The following is a 21,662-nucleotide window of genomic DNA, read 5'->3' as shown; positions in this document are numbered from 1 at the left end:
AACTAGGAACCCATCTTCTTTATATATATATATATATATATATATATATATATATTTTAGTGGGTTATTTTACGACGCTTTATCAACATCTCCGGGGAACCCATCTTATTGATGTAATTACTAACCTAATATAAACTAACCTAACGTAATCTGAACTAACCCGAACTAACTTAATCTATCTACACAAAAGATTCCAGCCACTCTTCTCGGAAAAAACAGAGACGTTTTATCACAAGAACTATTTATATATTTTAACACACTTGAAAGGCTGCGGTATTTTCCAAGTCTCTGTTGTTGTCCTCGTTGATGTCTGTATCTGTCCTATAAGTGGCCGTATAAATCTTTTTTTTTTTTTCCTTCCATTTTTCCGCCGAAACCAAAGAATGACGCATCAAGTGAAACAAAGTGGACATAATACTGAATGGCGCCAAACTTGAGTCAAAGTGCATAAGATGATCACAGAGAATATATGATTCAGTAAAATAATATCCTGTAGGCTGTGATCAAACCTGCCCTAATGTGTCACTCTGTTGACACATCAACGAAAATTAAATTTATGCCTTTAACATGCGTACTAGAGTCATTTCTGCATGCGTCACATATTGCAAGCATGTCTGTACTGTTCTCCAACCAGGAGATCAACCGTGAAAGGAATTTGCTTACTATTGCATCATCTATTGGAACGAAGTAGATAGATAATATTGCCGTTATAACGTCAGTTTAAAAACCATGCGCTCTCCTGCATTTGTTATTTCCTGTATGGAGAGATTAAAAGACCAGGAGATTAACAGTGATCTAATTTTGTAACTAGGGTAGTATCAATATGTGTGTATCAATGTTATTGTTTGTGCTGTGAGAGCTAGCCAATACAGATACGAGTACCCACGTGTGTGACCTTATGACATCTTATGACATCAACATTCATTCACAGCATTACCCCGCTTCGGCTTATTCCCCAAAGACTTTCTCGTCGTTGGAGTACAGTATGAGACTGTGCGGAAATATCTTCCAATCCAGACTAAATCCAACAATATGATAGGAACGAAAATCAACTGTAAAGATCTAATATGCCATGAAATCGGGACATTTTGATGCGCGCGCAAATTATTTCGGGACGTGGGACGCAATGGTCGAAATCGAGACTGTCCCGGGAAAAGCGGGACGGTTGGCAAACCTACAGATTTTGAACTAACGCATGAAGAAATTCAACGACCTTGTCATTTTAATGCCGTTCCCATACATTAGATCTAGTCTGAATGTTTACGTTGCACGTATCATATTTCGCATAGGCCATTTACTGATAACATTTACCGACTGATTTTATACGTTATCTTGTTCATTCCAACACAGAACAAACGCGAGAACAGAGGATGCAGCATAAAGAAGTTAACTGTCTCCAGCCTTATCAGTCATACGAAGATGTAGTTTCTATTGGTAAGTACAATATGGTCTGCCTTTTTATTTATAATTATTACTGATTGTCCAAGCCATAGTATTTGAGGAAAAAACGTCGCAAAACGAAATGAGATATGAGAATAGGCCCTGCAAACTACACTAGGCCACCATATTTAATTCTCTTGGATGTGATAAGAAAGATGCTCGCGTACTGCTTCCCAGGATGTTTGACAAGCGTTGTCAACTGTCACCAACTCTCATTCTCCTACAAAGTGCAAGCTTTCTCACGCACAATTCATAAGAACATGGACCTACATACCAGTTACACTCACTAGAAATTAGCGAAGACTCAGAAGTGAGAAAGAAATAGTAATTTGCCGAGAGTCACAGATCATTTCACAAAGGAGTTTGAACCCCCCTCCTTGAACTTACAAAAATACATATTTAGATTTGAATTTTGTATCCGTCTTTAAAGGAAATACATATTTAGTAGATTTGAGTATTTTTTTTTGTCCATAATCGTTTTCCCTTCTCTAATTTTTCACTGTCAGAGTAATAAAATCTATATCGACATAAGGCATAGTTCTCCTACCCCTATTTCAATATAATATGAATTCATAAGTAGGCCTAACTCTTGCATACACGTAACTTTTATCTAACTCAATTTGTTGTGATCTTTGTAGCTTCTAAGTTCATTCATAATATGTATACTTTTTGCTGGGTGAGTGGAAGAGAAGGCCTTACAGTTCTTAAATCTGCCGACTAAATAAATTATTATTATTATTATTATTATTATTATTATTATTATTATTATTATTATTATTATTATTATTATTATTTTGATATAAAGTAGCATAACAAACACATATTATTAGTATTTTGAAGTTGAAGGGCGGGCTCTGTTATTTTTCTGCACGAGCAGGTTGATTTGTTGTTTTATTTCAGCTGTAATCTGTTTTTAATTTGGAAATTTAGGAAATAGTGTCACACACAGCTAGAAGGCACTTCATGATAATCTCCGCATCTGTAAATGGCTTACTTAATTTCTGCTGCGTGGTACGATGCTTTTGTTGTCGATTCGTTTTCATGTACAGAATAATACATTACTTTCTGTTGAGATATTACGGTTATTTTTAACGTTTTCAGTCTTTTTACCCTCGATTGAGAATGTTTTGGACACTTGGTATCAACATTTGAATGCACGCTATTGTCATATCTATTGAGATATAAAGTTCATAACCAGGGAAAGGATTTATATGTAAATACATATTTACTTATAAAGCTAATATAATTTATATTTTGCATTATCTTTATGTTTCACAATGTGTAGGGTTGAAAAATCCTACTTTTATTTTCCATATTTTTCCATATTTTAGAGTTTAGTACATATTTTCGTTAATTTCCATATATTTTCCATATTTCATATAAAACAGTCCATATTATATTAGGTTTAACAATAAAACAAAACAAAATTCCATTAACTTTTAAAAATACATTTCAACAATAGAGATTTAAACACATGTTCAGTAATCCCTTTAACATCAGAGTTATTTGAAAATTAGCAGTCCTATCAACAATGGGAAAGTAAGTTACAAAACTGTATTAATTTAATTTAAAATTTTTAACAGACTTCAGTTGTGCAGCTCAACAGTTAAATGCCAGTCAGAGTACACATAGGTTCAGTTTTGTAAATCATACTATAAAGACGGTAAATATGCCAAAAGTACGTCATTCAGTCAATTTAAAATCAAAACTAACAAGTTACATTTCAGAATTTAAAGAAGATGGTTTATCAACTGACAATAAAATATTATTTTGTAATTTGTGTCAGTGTGCAGTATCATCTACACAAAAGTTCCTGGTGCAACAACACATTACAACTAGTAAACATCAGGCCAACAAACAACTAAATTCCAAGCAGAGACAATTGTTTTTAACACAACCAACAACATCGAATGTAAGATCTGAGTTTAACATCGACCTGTGCCGTTCTCTCATCTCTGCTGATATTCCTCTCTACAAACTAAAGAATAAGGTCTTCAGGGAATTCCTTGAAAAATATACTCAACATACAATCCCGGATGAGTCAACACTTAGGAAGACGTATGCTCCATCCATCTACGATGAGACAATACAGAAGATAAGAGATGAAATTAAAGATAGTTCAATTTGGGTTTCCATTGATGAGACTCCCGACAAAGAAGGTAGACTTGTTGGTAATGTAGTTATCGGTTTGTTAAGTGAACAATATTCTGAACGAATTCTTTTACATTGTGATGTTCTAGAAAAGTGCAATAACAAAACTATAGTTAAACTGTTCAACGAAGCTATGGGTATCCTGTGGCCAAAGGGTATTATGTACGATAATGTGTTATTCTTTATTAGCGATGCTGCCCCTTATATGGTCAAAGCTGGACAAGCATTATCTGTTGTATATCCTAAATTGACTCATTTTACTTGTGTGGCGCATGCATTTCATCGTGTGGCAGAAGTGGTCAGAGACAATTTCCCTAAAGTAGATTTGTTGATTTCATCAGTGAAAAAAGTATTTCTCAAAGCTCCCAGTAGAGTTAACGTGTTGAAAGAAATGTACCCTGAAATTCCATTGCCACCAAAGCCAATTTTAACTAGATGGGGTACATGGCTAGAAGCAGTTGAATATTATGCCGAACATATAGACTCTATTAACAATGTTCTCCTTGCATTGGACTCTGAAGATGCAGTCTCAATTGATACTGCGAAAACAGTTACCTGTGACATAAGTGTGAAGAATGACTTAGCTCACATTCAGCATACATTTTCATGCATCATAAAAACGCTCAAAAGTCTCCAAAATAGGCACCTTTCACTATCTGAAAGTTTTGAAATTATAAATAGTACTGTGGAACAACTGAATCGTGGTAGAGGTAAAGTTGCAGATGCAGTAAGAGCTAAGGTGGACACTGTACTTTCAAAAAACCCTGGATATGAAGAACTACAAAAGGTTGTTGCTGTGATGAGTGGTGAATCAACAGTGAAGATTAACTTGGACTTATCCCCAGCAGACATTGTGAAATTGAATTATGTACCAGTTACTTCTTGTGACGTCGAACGCTCTTTTAGTCAGTATAAATCTATCCTCAGAGACAATAGAAGAAGATTCACTTTTCAGCACTTGAAAGAAATGTTTGTAACCTATTGTTATGGTAACAGACAATAAAAATTGTGTTTTGTTGAAACTACATTGGAAGATAAGGTACGTCCATTATATTTTTTGTTTAGTTTGATTAAAATGTACCAATATTTAACGTACATAGTCATTTTTTTATAATTTTAAGTCCATATTTAATTCCATATTTTGGTAAAAATCCATATTTAATTCCATATTTTGGTAAAAATAACTACATATATATTTACATATTTCATATATTTTTAGTCCATATAAATCCGTTCCCTGTTCATAACCCATTATTATATCAAGAAACTAGACAGGACACTTCCGGTACTATTTTTTTAAGTAGCTACCGTACACAAATATGTGTCGTTGTAAACCTTCACTGGCAGTAATGATGCAGGGTAACCAAAGTTTTCTACAGTTGCCCATTATTAAAAATTAAAAAATTATTCTCAGAAAAGGAATTGATACAGTAATATTAGTTCAAGAGTCACAATAATCTAAATGTCTTTGAGAGCCGCTTGCGGCCCGCGGGCCGCGTGATGAGTGCCGGTGACCTATACTCTACAGTAGAGTCTCGATTATAGAGCTTTGATTAATCGAGGTTCCGTGTTATCCGAGCCCGATCCAAAAAAAATACTGTAAATACTGTACAGTATCATATTAGTTGCTTTTTTTTATGTATACGTACTGTATTTTTTAACGCCTGAGGTTCATATTAACATCATTTGTTCATTCTATATAGTCTATTAAGTAAAGAGTTTGTCTAATTTCTAATCAAAACAGTTTTCCAGTAACCACCCGTTTTATCAGAGTTTTTGCTTATCCGAGTAGTTTTGGTCCACATTAACTCGGATGATCGAGACTCTATAATATGGGTTTTCTTAATTCCCTTATTTTTCTCGTCGTTCTTAAAAATTCGTTGCAACAGGCAACAATGTCGCTACGTTCCATTAAATATTTCTTATAGTCTCGTTTTTGCTGTACTGAAATCCAAAAGCTTTTAGTACTTACCGCAATTAGAAACGCCAAGTTATAATTAATTTGTAGTGTTTCATATTTTGCGAGCTTCCGGTAAAATAACATCTAAACTAGTAAAGCCTTCTAATACAGCCTAAAGAAAGCAATATCCGTCTTAAAGCTTCCTTAATAAATGTGACCAATGTTGTAACAGGAGAGTAGCGAATACGTTTTTTGGAAGGGCTTTTAAGCTTCTCTCCCGACTATTTTTTTTTTTTCACAATTTCTTAATTTCTCCATTCAATCGGCTGGCATAAGATTATGTATTTCGTGTATTTTTCCTCAGACACCAATCTCCTGAACGTAGGTAGCTTTGTAGCTATAAGAAATAAGCAACTTTCAAGGTTGTTTATTTCTTCTTTAGACCGAACTGCATTCCAGAGAAACGTTCTATTTGCGCGTTCTATTAAATCATCCTCCTCTCTTGGCCCAGCCCTCTCGCCTGACTTCCTGTTTGATAATGAATTATCCATATTTCTCATAACGACACACACTCACACTACTTTGAACTTCAGTGTAAATATGGAATACGAACCAATCCGGTTAACGAAAACAGAGAAGGAAAAACAAGGATTGAGTAAAGGTTTCCTGTTCTCCTCGGTAGACATAAAAAATTACAGTGTAACATTTGCAAGCGAAGCGCGGTTACCACACACATGCACGCACGCACACACATACACACACACTAAACCTATAGACATCACAATACAAGAGATGCTAGAAATCTACAAGGTAACTCACAATGTAACTCACGGTATGCCCTTACAAATTGAGGCTACCCTTCATCTGAGACATTGGCCCCATCCTACAGACAGGGTGACCATTCAAGAGGCACAGGATGACCTAAAATATCCAATATAAATCTACACTGACGGAAGCAAAATTAATTAGAGAGTTGGTGCTGCAGCAGTAATCTTCCAAAACGAGAAAGTAATTCACAAACTGAAATTTAAACTAAACAATATTTGTTCCAATAACCAAGCGGAACAAATTGCAATTTTACAAGCTCTTTAGACACTGAAAGAAAATCCACAAAATAGCATCACAGAAATAATGGCTGCAGTATATACTGATAGTCAAATAACCATAGCCCTACTTAAAAATAATGAAAACCGAAATGAATTAGGCACAGTGGAAACGTAAATAAAGTGCAGGTAATGTGTGGGGAGAGGACGAGTCGTACGATGAACATGAGGGATGCACAGGGTTTTAGCTACAATTAGTTATATTAATTAACATTAGGCCTAATTGACATATTTTCCAAAAACACATAAAATAAAAGAACAAAAATTGCATAACATTATCATATACACATTTTAACAAACAAGGAATTGTAATGCTGAAATAATTCAATATAACAAATCAAATTTTGCTACTTAGTCTATGTATATGTTGTTGTTTTCAAGCAGCATTTTTATGGTCATGAATTTCAATGTCTGTTTGACTAACATAATATCACCGCCTTCTATACTATACCTGAATAAATTGAACTTTGAGAAGGGATTATTATTATTATTATTATTATTATTATTATTATTATTATTATTATTATTTTAGGAAGTAGTGTTGTCAATTCAGACCAATATACTGTAGTCTTGTTAATTCGGCCACAGAAGACGGTGATATTACGTTAGTCATACAGAGAATGAAATTTATGACTGTAAAAAATGCTGCTTGAAAGCAACATCATATAAGTAACAAAATTTGATTGTTATATTGAATTATTTCAACACTATAATTGCTTGTTTGTTAAAATGTGTGTATGATAAAGTTATGCAATTTCTGTTCTTTTGTGTTGTGTGTTTTTGGAAAATATAATTTTAATTAATGCTCCGTCATAAATGTAACTAAAACCGTGTGCATCCCTCGTGTTTATCGTATGGCTAGTACTCTCCCACACGTTACCTGCATTTTCTTTACGTTTTCACTGTGCCTAAACGAGACGCTCTACTGTAATAGAAAGAATAAAGCAAAAATGTAAACAACGATAACAGATGGACAATCCACACGAAATGGGTTAAAGCTCATGTAGGACTGCATGGTAATGAATTGGCGGATAGACTTGCTAAGGAGGCAGCCATGGAAGACATACTAGATAGCGTATACGACAAGATACCAAAAAGCCATATATTCAGAGAAGCAAAAGAAAATGGATTAAGCACCTGGCAACGTCAATGAGAGAGCGCAACAAAGGGAACTGGCTGCAAACTATTTTTCCCATCAGTAAAGGAACGCCTGAAGAACAAGTTGCCAATCAACCCGCAAATAACTGCCATAGTGTCTGGACATAGGAAGACAAGGGAATACTACCATCGCTTCGGAATCATAGACAGTCCATTGTGCAAATGTGGAGAAGAACATCAAACAGTGAACCTAAACGACCAAAGGGAAATACTGAAAGGAAAAATAATAAAGAAGCCACTGGCCAGCAACGAACAAAGAACTAGTGTAGTTCAAAGATATCTCAAGGATTTTGTATAATTCGTTCAAAAAATTAATTTTGATGAATTGTAAGAGTGTATAAAATTGTATAAGAAAACATGTAATGTTATATACGGGATGTAATGGAGCATGCGGATGAAGGAAAAAAAAAACACACAGCCTCTCATTTCTCTCTCTCTTTCTTTCTCTCTCACTGTCGTACTTCCACATGCACACACGTATAAATTAATAACGATATCCGTGAAATTATTGATGAAATTATCTGGAAAGGATACAAAAAATACTGAAAAATACAATAAAACGTAGCTAATTCGGACTTCAATATTATTATGAATTTGCGCTAATTCGGATAGTTTTTTTTTTCTTACACAAGACACTTTGAGATTAATATTCCACACAATGAAGTTAGAAGTGAATGCAAAGAGTGCAAAATATGTTGATAAACTCAAATTATTCAACAAAAGATTCATTTACATTATATTAATTGAATTTCTGGACTGTAATCCGAAAGTTCAGATAGTTTATCTTGTCTTCCACGTTCACACGACGAAGGAAAAGAAGTTTATTTTGCACCTAATTTACTCCTTGAATACATCTTCGTTATAAACAGACAGAAAAAGCAGCAAACAAACAAAATAAAGGAAAAACAGAGCGGAGTCGTGCATGAGAATTCCTTCACGCGTAAACCTAAGCTTTGATGAAATCAGCCGAAGACTTCCGAAGGAAACTCAGCGTATGGAAGTCGATCATTTTTGTTGTACGTAGAGAACAGCAGTGCAAACAAACCGGACAATACTTACGTCTTTCTTCAAACCACAGTCTGAAAATTCCAAAGCAGCTCTTCCTGTGCAGTAATTTACTACAACTAAAGAATTTAAAAACTCAATCCTTTTTAATTAATGTTTAGCATTCCATATGTTTGTAAAAGATATTTATAATATGTACGTCCTGTGCAGTAATTGACATGGATTAAGAACTTCGAACTCAGTCACACAGTAGCGTACGCATAATTTTGTCAAGGGAAGAGAGCAATATTAAAATTGTTTACAATATAACTTACATTATCAGTATTTAACATTTTGTGTATTATTATTATTATTATTATTATTATTATTATTAGCTGAGTCTTCACAGAGGGATATGAAACTAGTTCCTGCAAGAACGTTCGCGAAAACATCGTCACACTGCGGCTGTGAAAAAACAATTGCCAATGTGAAATTTTCACTTCTTCTTCTTCTTCTTCTTTGGCACTACGGCCCTTGTAGTCTAGCCTTGGCCTCCCTTAGGATCTTGGTCCATTCCTGTCCAACCAGAGCCTTCTGCCTCCTTCTTCTCACGCCTAGAGTCCTTAAATCTTCCTCCACTCCATCCAACCATCTTAGTTTCTGTCTGCCAATATTGCGCCTGCCTTCTGGTTTTGTGTTTAGAATCTTTTTTAGTATTCTCTGATCATTCATCCTGATTACATGTCCTAACCATTCCAATCTACGGGCTTCGATTTCAGCAACAATATCTGGAGATTTATATTGAGTTTTCAGTTCTGTATTATATCTAAGAAATTTTCACTAACCTCGCGAGAATCACTGCGCTACTGTTCGTTGAGAAATTTTAAAATTGAGCTTTGCGGTAGCTTAGACATATCAAAGAACTCGAAACGGTAATGTGAAGTTCATATTAAAAATATGAACACTGTCAAGTGCACAAAACGTTAAACGAACGTTTCACAATAAAGTCAGAACTCAAACTAATGAACGAGTGAATACCGTTCTTAAATAGAGTTTAAAATCGACAACGCACAATATCCAATAACATCTGCACTGCAGAACTGTTAAAGCAACCTTTTCAATACGTTACACAACAAGTTAAATTTCATATGAGGGGGTCAGAAGCAAAGGTGTACAAGTGACTTTCTAAGAACAAGAGTTACGTGCTTCCAGGGCGAACTAAGTCATCTAAAATTTTATTGACAATACACTAAAATTGAAATAAAAGATTTCACGAAATTTACGAAAGCTTAAGCACTTTCAACCACATTTTCTAAAAAATAACATAAGTGCACTAATAGCCCTTTGCTTCTGACCCCCTTATATTGTGTCAGCTTCATTTTATTACAAGGTCGGTACTAGGCTGTAGGTCTCTCTATAATAAAGATAGCATTGTTATAATTCGAACGTGCTGCAGCACCAAGCATAAGGATTATACTAGTATCGAAGGAGGGTTAGGAATGCTATGCTTATATAGATAAAAGAATATTCAAACCTAAATATGTCATTTTTTCAAAACGTTCAAGAGGGGCAGGATTCTAACCCGGTAAACCCCCCCCCCTTGCGTACGCCTCTGCAGTCACATATATTTTTTTTATTAATGTTTTGTGTTCCATACGTCTGTAAAATATAATGACTAACACTAACTTGGTAATAAAACAACTACAAAATATAAAATAATTATTTTTTCTATTGAAGAAATAAACCTAGTTCAGTAATTTTATTTAATTCCCACTAAATATTCCCCGCGTAAGTCCGAATTAATAAGGCTCTACTGTACTTATTTATGCAGCTAGTGGGATAAGTTCATTATTATTGCTCGAGTGTGTTTTTGAAGAACTAGGAGTTAGCCAACTTCTTTAATTACAGGGTTGTTTCCGATCTCTCATAACGAATTTGAATGATATCATGTGCGTTAGGAATCACACGACAGCTGAGGTGTTGCGCGAGGTGACAGACCAGTAGTGAGTGATCTTATAGTCAGAGTGCACGGCGACTCACAGCAGAAATCCCAAGAAAATGGAGCCTTTTTGGGAAGGGTACATAACAGCCCTTTCCGATGCCAAGTACAGTTAAGTGAAAATAAAAGAAGCCTGCAATAAACAATGTTTCGTTATTTCCAAGAAAGGCATCGTCTGTGTACTTAATAATACTGGTACTGTACTTGGCATCGGAAAGAGTTGTTATGTACCCTTCCCAAAAAGACTCGATTTTCTTGGGCATTGCTACTGCGATACACCGTGCACTCTGATTATGAAATCACTCATTACTGGTCTGTCGCTTCTCGCCGCAATTCAGCTATCGGTGTGATTCCTGACGCTTATGACGTCATTTAAATTCGTTATCACAGATCAGAAACAACCATGTATATGAAAGCGATAATGAAGCGCATCCCACTATTTGCATACAATACTTTATCCACAATCATATCATAACGTTTACTTACATACAAATAGCTTTTAAAGAACACGGAGGTACATTGCCGCCCTCAAATAAGCTCGCCATCGGTCCCTATCCTGAGTAAGATTATTCCAGTCTCTACCATCATATCCCATCTTTCTCAGATCCAGTTTAATATTATCCTCCCGTCTATGTCTCGCCCTCCCCTAATATATTTCCCCCCCCCCCCAGGTCTTTCAACTGACACTCTTTATGCATTTCTGGATTCACTCATTCGTGCTACATGCCCTGCCCACCTCAAAAGTCTGGATTTAATGTTCGTAGTTATGTTAGGTGAAGAATGCAATGCTTGCAGTTCTGCGTTGTGTATTTGTGTATTTTAAAAACTAGAAATTTATAATAATTTTCTTTATAAATAAAAGTAGGTCTATCATCATTCAATGTACTCTAGACGTTGGAATCCATAGATCATATTAAGTCATTGATTGTCATGTCAACCTAATAATATTTATAATATTTCCAATTGAAAGACCTATATGCCTAGCTGCAATTGAGAATTTATTAAGTTACTATGGTGAAAGAAGTATGTATAGGGTGCGTCAGAAAGAACGGATGGATTTCACATGGCAAGAAAATTGTAAAGATTCATCAAATCAAAAATTTATTGTTATCAACATATTCACCAATACATGCAGTTTATTTATGGAAAACAACATTATCCATATGATGTCCTTGGCTTTCAATACAGGCATCGAGGCGTTTTCTGATGTTCGCCATCACTTTCACAGTCATAGCTGGTGCAATTGCCACAATTTCTTCGCGAATCGCTGTCTTCAGTTCGTCCAGTGTATGTGATCGATGTTTACAAACTTACGCCTTCAAATGGTCCCAAAAAAGAAGTCGCAGGGCGCGAGATCTTACCGTAGCCTCGGACAATCTCAGTGCAATAGAATTTCGTCCAGGTGATTTCTTCTTTAATGTTGAACCTGTGATACGAAATGAAGCCACCCACCGCAAAATTGTATTCCGAGTTGGAATCCTAGCGTGACATCCGATGTCGAAATGAGTCCTGAGTGGCGATCACAGACTCTTCATTTTTCAAAAATGTCTCTACGATGAAAGCACGTTGTACACCAGACCAACACCATATTCTCAACTGAAACTGCATTCTATGGCCGACCCAACAGTCGTGGTCCCCCACACTATATCTCTCTCCTCGTTGCGTATCGATAGTTTGAAATCCATCCGTTCTTTCTGAAGCACCCTTTATAAGTAGTCATTATTATCATTATGTTTTAGCAATTTAATCCTTCCAGCCACACTATGGCTCTGGAGTTCACTCACAAACAAACATTCTGATGGGGGCAAATATAAAAGGTTATTTTTTTACACGTTAATAATGTCAAAAACGTGCTTATACAAATTTTGGCACTCGACCTGAATTACGAGACCGTCCAGAAAGTAATTTTCCCTGGTGCCATTTACAGAAAAAAAGCACAATTAAGTTAAATGGAAAGATTTTTGAAAAAGATACAGTAATTGTTGCGCTATTTATTAACATATGTCCCACCAGATTTCAGACATTTGTCATGGGATCAATATTTGTGTCTTTGTATCGTAAAAGTTAGCCGCCTGGGATCGAAACCAGCGTTTGACAGCCGTCTGCACCTCTTTGTCGATCCTATGATATGACAAATGTCTCAATTCCGGTGGGGAATATGTTGAAAAATAGCTCAATTGGTATGTCTGTTCCAATAAATTTTTCCAATTAAATCGTGTTTTTTTTTCTGTTAACGGCCCCTGGCGAAATTATTTTTTACGGCCCTCGTAATTGCGGTCGAGTGGCCAAAAATTTGTATAAGCACTTCTTTTGATATTAACATGGTGAAATAAAAAAAATAACTTTCTTATCTACTCCCATCAGATTGTTTGCTTGTCAGTCTCTAACAGAAGTGAATACCAGGAGTGTTTCTTTGAGTGTAAAGACGGCGGGCAGGTACGATTAAACTGTCTTTAATGCCGATTGTCTGTACAGGTGTGAGTCTTAACCCCTCGCTACTGTGTGAGCCTTCATGGCCTGTCATGAGGATGTCTTTACCTTTTATTCAGAAGAACTGAAGAGTGTCTGAAGACTGGTATGCATCTTCGGGGTTGACACATGCAATTCTACTGCTAGATTGTTCCGTAACTTCAATTGTCACATTAAGCTTTATATACAGAGTGAGTCAGGAGGAAAGGTACATGGTTTGAGGGATGATAATATTGGCATTCTGAACAAAAAGTTTATATGAACATATGTCCTATTCTTAACGGTTTCGGGGAAAACTAATGGAAACAATGAGGAACGGGAAAAGTGCAGGTGATAGTAAATTAAAACATTGTTACCTTATGTTCTGTTTTGTGTACTTTTCTTTACAGAACATGTTCAGAAAGTCCAGGATCAACTTCAATGCACTTTGCAGCTCTTGTAGACAGCTGCTATGTTGTTGATCTGAGCTGATTCGGACATTCCTTTACTTGAGCACAAGCATGTAAAATGCGAGCGTGAAGTTCCTTCCTTATTTCCACTTTGCGGTTGTAGACTTCGCTCTTAAGCCAACCTCACTCACAGTAACCCAATGGAGTAAGATTGGGTGACCTCGGTGGCCAAGAAATGACTCCACCGCGACCGATCCAAAGCCCAGGATACGTTTCATTTATCCTTATACAACCTAATGTCGTTTTAGTTGCATCCGCATGTGAATGCTAATGAAGGACATGAGACTGACGTGCGTGATTTTCAAACAGCTGTATGTGAGATACTGTTAAAAACAGGGCATATGTTCATATAAACTTTTTTGTTCATATAAACCTTTCCTCCTGACTCACATGTATTTATTTCGGTGGTTTGTAGATATACGCCACGGTTTAGGCGCAATTTTGAAGCTGCGTGGGAGTTTCGTCGTGATTTCGAATGCTGTGTACATGCTCACTACATCTCGCCAAAATATTGTAAAAAATTGCACAAAATTGTAAAAATTGTAGAAAATTACTAAATTGTAAAATTGTAAAAATTTTAAAAAATTGTAATTGTAATATTGTAAAATTTTGACTTGTTCCACATCTTAAAGCTTCATTGCTCAAGTAAGATCTATGGAATATAATAAATGAATGAATGAATGAAGATATTAATCATGTGATGTGAGTGATGTCCGATGTTCGCAACATGTCGATCACACATCAAGGAAGCCCCGCAGTTTGCCCTCTAGTTTTAAGTCCAAGAAAGTTCAAATATACAGTAGTAGGAGTTACGTATATGAAAGTTTTCAGTCTCTGTCTCCTTCTCACGAAATGTTAATGTTGTAGTTGGAGAGTACACAGGAAAATTTCCTGTTTAATTCTGGTGTAGTGTAGCAGCTATTAGTAACATTCCCCAAAAGATAGAAACTAAGAATGATAATTATAGATGTCTATAAATGGCAGCCTACAGACGTCCTTGGAAATTGCTTCTTCAAGCGTGACATCCGTGTCAACCGAAACTTCAGTGGCATGTCACACAACATCCGCGCATGGAATTTATAGTATTGCAGAGCTGTTCTCATAACGTTTTTTTTTTTATAATTACATACAAGTTCTTAAAGTAACTTCCTCCAATATCAGGTACCCGTCACTACACCTCTGGAAGGCGACGGATGTCATCCACAGCGTAAGTTTGTCTGAGCTTTGACTACTCTACAGCTGTTACAATGGTCTGTTTATTCTTTTATTGGACTGACATTTTTTTACAATACAAATTACATTTTTAAAGTGTCAAACAAAATAAGATCACTTTAGATAAAATATGTCACATTACTGTTAAATGAGGTTTGAACAAAAAACGCAGAAACGAGAAAAATAATACACTTAATTAGTTAACACAGCAATACCATGAAGCAACTTTTATCTGGAAGCTAGAAACACCTCCATAGTTTGCTAATGAAAAACAGTTATATTATAGTTTCACATTAGCATGTCATAAGTTTCTTAACAGTGATTGTCACATTCCGTGATGTCATAAGTTGAAACCTTTGCACCATTGATAGATATTCTACTTGTCCACAAAACACGTTCGAGCAGGTTACTTAACGCCTATACAGCTCTAATAACAGTTTTTGTCTGTATATACTTTGTCAAATTTGTTGACATAATGGAAGAATTACAACTAGAACCTGTAATTAATCACGTAAACATTATCGGAACAACTGAATAAATCATCTGCATGCAATGCGTAGAGATAGAATCCCAAGTCATGCTCCACTATCGTCCAAACGGGAAGAGATCTCTCGGTCGTCCAAAGAAGCGCTGGATTGAAATTCAACTGTGAGATAATAACAGGCCATATGGCCTAATACTTGAAGAAGAAGAAGAAGAAGAAGAAGTAAATTGGAGTATTTTTCCGTTATATATGGAAGTTTGTATTGAGTCCTTTGTAGATATATCCTTAACTGTGATGTTAATATTATTAGGATGTGTTAAACTTAGATGTCATACGTGTGAATATTCTGGAGAAACTATATGGAATTTTGGTTATGTTAATGTGGTTATTGTAGCTGTAATGGTTTCAGAAGGCTACATCCTGTTGACCATCTTGTCCCTGTAATGTTTTTATGAAGTGTCGCATCATTATCGCTTCTGCTTTATTACTGACCGCAGTGAGGCGAAGACCTCCTTGTTTGTAGTCGCTCCATATCTGCAATCTGTTCATCTTATACAGATGGTTTTACCATAAGCACAATCCAACAGCTCGTTTAATCTGCTAAGAAAATTTTTCAGGTAATGGTAGAATTTTAGCTGCGTACCAGATTTTTGCAAGATCTATGGCATTTAGGCCTATATACCAAATTCTTTGTATTATATTTAAATTTCTACTTAATTGTTGAAACATAATGCACTTTACGTTACCCACAACAATCTTAGATCAATTCATTTCTACTATTTCCTCAAGACTGCGTGTGAAAATAATACCTACAATTTTAATTGTACGTATGTGTTTCGGATCTTGTATGAGAAAAGAGATATCATTAGCATAAGCTCTTAAGGTGTGTAGATATTTGTTGGTGCTAATGCTTGAAACAAATTCATGTAGGCCTAGTAATCTAATACAGGGTTCCATGACGATAGCAAAAATTAGGACCTATGGCTGATAAGGAGCATCCTTGTCGAATACCTTTCTCTATTTTCACTGGGTTCGTAAGATATTCATTAACAGATAGTTTTTACTGTGCTGTTCCATACAAAGCCCGAATTATGTCTAACATTGCTATGTAGATATTGAAACGATCTAGGATTCGGAACATATAAGAATGGTCGATGATGTCAAAGGCTTTTTCAAGATACAAAGAAATCAGAGCTGCTTTTTCATTAGGATGGATATGATAGTGCATAATAGTATTGCGTACTGTTGCCAAATTTTCAAAAATATTTCTCCAGGAATGCCACAAGTCAGCTCAATTTGACTGATGTCGCGTAAAGTTTCTTCAAACGATTGAAAGTTTATAGTCAGTATTTATTAAGGAAACTCTGCAATTCTCTTGGGAGATCCTTTGAGAATTAGGACTATTATACCATCGGTGAACCTAAGAGAATCTTATGTTCAATGTAAATTTCACTGAATACTTCTAATAATGAATCTTTAACATACTGTCAATAGGATTTAAAGAAGTTATACTGTACATTAAACTATCTGAGCCTGGAGCATTATTACTTGTTGTATGCTTTAATACGTTCTCAATTTCTTGCAGAGTTATTAGTTGTGCCATGGAGTCTTGTTGATCTAAATAATGTATGTGATGTTCTACACTCTACGGTAGAAAATTACTAGCTTCATCACATGTTAGAGTCCTCTGGTACAGATGCGTGTAATAGTTCCTTGCTTCATTGTTGGTTTTAAGTCGTCTCCATTGTTGTTTTTTAAATTAGTAATGTAACGCATTTTTCCTCGTTTCTTTTCTTTTACTACAAGATATAGAGCACTTCTTTCTTCTGCAGCCATTGATAACTTTCTCGGATTGACGTACCTTTCATCACATTCTTTTGAATTGCACAAAGTTTATGTTTAATTTCTTGCATTTCTGCGTAGGCACATTCTTCACGCGATTGTTTTGTATGCAATTCATGTAGTACACTATAATAAAAGTTCAGAGAATTTTTCCTGTTGGTTGCATTAATATATCCTATTGCTTTAAAAAGGACTGTATTTTGGGTTTTATAAATTGTTGCCACGTATCACCTTTCGTCAATTTAATTTTATTAAATCCTTGTCTGCGTTTTAATAGATAACAGTTCTTCTTGAAACTCTATTCTTGTATTTTCATCATTCAAGAGTGAGGAATTTAATTTCCAATATTCTTTACCATATAACGGTAGAACTCTATCAGTGGCTAATTTCATGATAACACTATCGTGATCAGAGAAGGAAATTGAAAGGACAGAAATATATCGTACTGATTGTATCATTTCTTGTGTGAGGTAAAAACGGTCAATTCTAGAAGCCATGTTTTGAGGATGAAATCTATAATTAGTTTGAGAAGATGTTTCTGTTCCCAGGCACATTTTAATTGAAGTCGAGTAACCATAGTATCTAACGCTGGCGAGAAATTTTAATTTCCGGTCTGATCTTTTGCACACATTATACAATTAGAGTCTCCGCCAAAAATTAGATTATGATACCTGTGACGGAAAAAATTATGGTAGTTCGGTTCTAATGAAGTGCTCTCTTTCACGCCGTTTATTTGTTCCGGATGGTAAGTATATATTTATTATCAATGTGTCATCAGCTGTGTACGGAAGAAAAGTTCGAGACAGAAGAAAATGGCAGATGATAGACAACATTAAGACATAGGGTAAGGGGTACATTTTCGAACATAATACAATTCTGAACGCACTAAGATGTTTTAACATTTGCGAGTTTCATATGTTCGTAAATATGCTTGAGTTGTATAGCGTCGATAATCAGTCTTCTATAAGTTTGTCTCCTAAAAATATGTATTGTAAAGTGTTACTATATATACCACAAATAAATCATTTTTCAAATAAAGGTAAGTACTTTGGCTCTTATAAAAAGGCTCATAGTTTCCTGTTGTAGTATGATAAAATATTGTTTTTTATATGCTTCTAACCCGTTCTGTGGTCTTCGTTACACATGTCACCGGCACACCAATGCTATCTATTAACACTTTAGAAAACTATTTAGTAATTTCTCAAGGATAGCTGAATTACAATTTCGAACATTATTCAGGTATAATTCTGAACGTTAAGAGTACAATTTCGAAAAGTTGTTTGTAACCATTCTAATTGCATCATTTCTGTTGTTGGCATTTTAGATGCCGCGAAGGAAAACAGAACAGGAAAAACGTTTGAAATGGGGTTCTAATGCTATGGAAAAGACAATCAATGTAATTTCAGGGGATATTTCATTGAAAGGAGAATCCGCGTTGTATCACCTTCCACTGAGCACTCTACATGATAGAGTAAACAAGGAAAAGGAAAAAAGGGCTGGTCTTACTCCACGTGTTACAGGGAAGATTGAACATCCAACGGTACTGTCTGGAGACATGGAAAAAGCTTTGGTAGATAGGCTCCTGTACTTAGCAACTAGAGAGTTAGGTCTTACCTCCTTGCAGGTTAAACATGCTGCTTTTGATTTGGCCGTGGTCAGTCAGAGTCCCTCAGAAAATTCGCAAAATGGTCTTTCTGATTCTCCAGAAAATGTAGTTTGTGCCATTCTTAACTCGCCCGAGAAAAAAACTTGTTTACGTAAAAGAAAACTGCTCACGTCACTCCACCTTTCTCCGCAAGAGCATATCAACGAGATACGACCTAAGAAATCCTCTGCAGTTACTCGTAATACTCGGCCTAAAGGAAAGAATAAATCTGCACTCAAAAGAAGAGTGAAACAAAGGGCAACATCGTCCGATCCATCAAATGAAGACGAATGTAGCCTCTGCCTACTAAATTATTATTCAAAGGAATCCATGTTGAAAGGGAAGTGGATCCGATGCCAGACGTGCGACGTGTGGTATCACGAAGTGTGAGTGGGTGCTAGAGCATAAAGCAGTTTTTTTTGTGGCAAATGCCTTTGATCGAAATTGTACCTGATCTGTTCAGAATTGTATCCCTGTGGTACATTTGCGAACGTTTTTTGTTTACTGAAACATTTACAACTATGGACTATGTAAACATCCTTTATTTCTTATATTGTTGTGGAACGACAACTAGGTCTTGAACATTGTATTCACAATAAATTTAGAAATTTCTTATGCTTATATTTCCCACAAAATACAAATATGTGTTTACTGTTCCAAATTGTATCCCCTTACCCTATGGATCATATGCAGAAAATAAGAGGAAGGCGGAAAATACGAAAGACAGGAGAATGCTGGGTTTTACAGTGAAAGACCTGCCCTTGAGCAGAAAACTATGAATGAATGAATGAATACTAAAATATATATTAGTCTATATTAAAGCTTCATAATTTTACTTGTAATAAGCATTGAAGTTATTTGGGCACCTTTGCATTGTGATGTTATATTCAAATTTATACATAATTTTATATATAGGTCTATATATTTTTTTCATTGGATAAAATAAAACATTAAAACAATAAAGGACAAATCTAACAATTTGAAATATTACTGTTTCTTGTTGCTGTATTAATATCTAACAATGTAGATGAAGCTCATTGGTCAATCACAGTGATTCTTAAATATTTAAACTCGTCTTGAAAAATTCAATGGAGTTGAAAATTTCACTTTCTCCCATCATACTCATCTATGAAGAAACAATTGTACCCCATATCCGAAGGGATCGCTTTGCAGGAATAGTTATAATCTCTGAGAAAGTAGTACCTGGAACGTTCCAGACAAGATGCTGGAAGATATGTTATAGGCTATGCAGTACTTCAGTTCCCATGAGGAAACTCCTACTGTTATTTTGTAACTGTGTTTTCCGTCTTGATGACTTGCTGTTTTTTTTTTTTTTTTTTTTTTTTTGGAACTGTTATTTTTACAGAATCGTTCCGAAAGTATTGTTATCATAGACCCATTTACTGTGGATGTAGAGCAGACATTTTCAACTGCTGGCTCAGTGACGTCACACGTCCCTGCTCTCGAGCTTCTTGAGAGGAGAATCATAGGTGAAAGATCAAAAGGGTATTGGCAGTGGAAGGAATGGAGATGTTTAAATAGCGGAGACACAACATTACTCTCCCTCACGTGCTCTACTAGCTCTGCTCCGAGACGGGAAACATCACAAGTTGTCCAGTTGGAAATGACTGATATAGACGGTGCTTCAACTATAAATGACATGCTGTGGTAACGTCACAATGCAAGTTGAGGATGACTGGTCTAAAGGAAGGAAAAATCATACAATGCTCAAGTTATTTCCCTTCACGCTTGCAGTTTCTCACTGCTTCTCGAAACCAACATCAATCTTTTCTTTCTATTCCTCGTCCCTATAAACCAGGTGTGCAAGAAATGTGCTACAATTGTGGTACACGTCACAAGCCGGAACACGTGACTCATCAGTTCCTCTCACCCCCACACGTCATTGGATATGGCAGAGGGAGAGGAAATAATATGTATTCCTTGTGCTTGCGGACGTCACAGATACGTAATTCAAGGCCGGAGGATTGTGGACGGGGAATAAACTCTTTCCCATCCTTCCACCCATTTCTTCCCCAGTTCTGCATTCCTGCTATAAGCTTACTTCTCCTCCTACACAGAAGCTTTCCCTCGCCTATGGAATTCATTACCTAGTGACGTCAGAGATTGCCGGATAATGCCGCAGTTTAAAATTAAACTAGGAAAGTATGTTTTATCCCACGAAATCCGTTATTGAGAAACTGTTAGATTTATGCTGACAATGTTTTTTGTCTTTATTATTTTAGTAACAATTTCCTTGTGTTTGAGTAACCCTTCCTCTTGTCTTTGTGCCAGGATACTACAACAGCCTATTTTCTTTAATTGATTATACTGAAGCTGAGTGTCACCGTTATTTTGTATCTGTATCTCTTTTATTTTGATTGTGTAATTTCTTAATATGTTAAACTAATTTGTATTACTTTAAATTATTCTACTTGCATGTGCAGTTGTTTTTATTATTATTTAAATTTTGTCACACGTTATTATATTACTTTAATTTGCATGATGATGATGACGTACACTTTTTCTTGTAGTTGTATTACATTTTTTATAGTGTGGTATAGAAGCCTGACGGTCTTAACTCCAGCAGAGTAAATAAATAAATTAATAATAATAATAATAATAATAATAATAATAATAATAATAATAATAATAATAATAATAATTGATTACATTACGTAATTATATTAAGAGAGTCATATCATATATTTTGAAGGGATTAACATTTTGGTGTGCCGTGTTGAGTCTAGGCCTGTCTAGGGTGTGCCGTGAGTAAAAAAAGGTTGCGGAACACTTGTTTAGAAAATCAATTTCATGTTGAAGTTTGCC

At 35.5% G+C, this 21,662-nt stretch overlaps 1 protein-coding gene across 1 annotated transcript in view; it reads left to right on the top strand.

Annotated features, from left to right (window-relative positions):
• Nucleotides 1-1,372: 1,372 nt before the first annotated feature.
• Nucleotides 1,373-21,662, top strand: part of LOC138697486 (transient receptor potential cation channel protein painless-like) — an 82,696-nt gene continuing 62,406 nt past the window's right edge. The window contains exon 1 of the mRNA XM_069822787.1: nucleotides 1,373-1,434. The gene's annotated coding sequence lies outside the window, so the exon portion shown is untranslated. The remainder of the gene's footprint in view (nucleotides 1,435-21,662) is intronic.

Source organism: Periplaneta americana, chromosome 1, assembly GCF_040183065.1.
Source record: "Periplaneta americana isolate PAMFEO1 chromosome 1, P.americana_PAMFEO1_priV1, whole genome shotgun sequence".
NCBI lineage: Eukaryota > Metazoa > Arthropoda > Insecta > Blattodea > Blattidae > Periplaneta > Periplaneta americana.
Note: the sequence above shows the minus strand (reverse complement) of the source record. Positions and strands in the feature narration are given on the sequence as shown.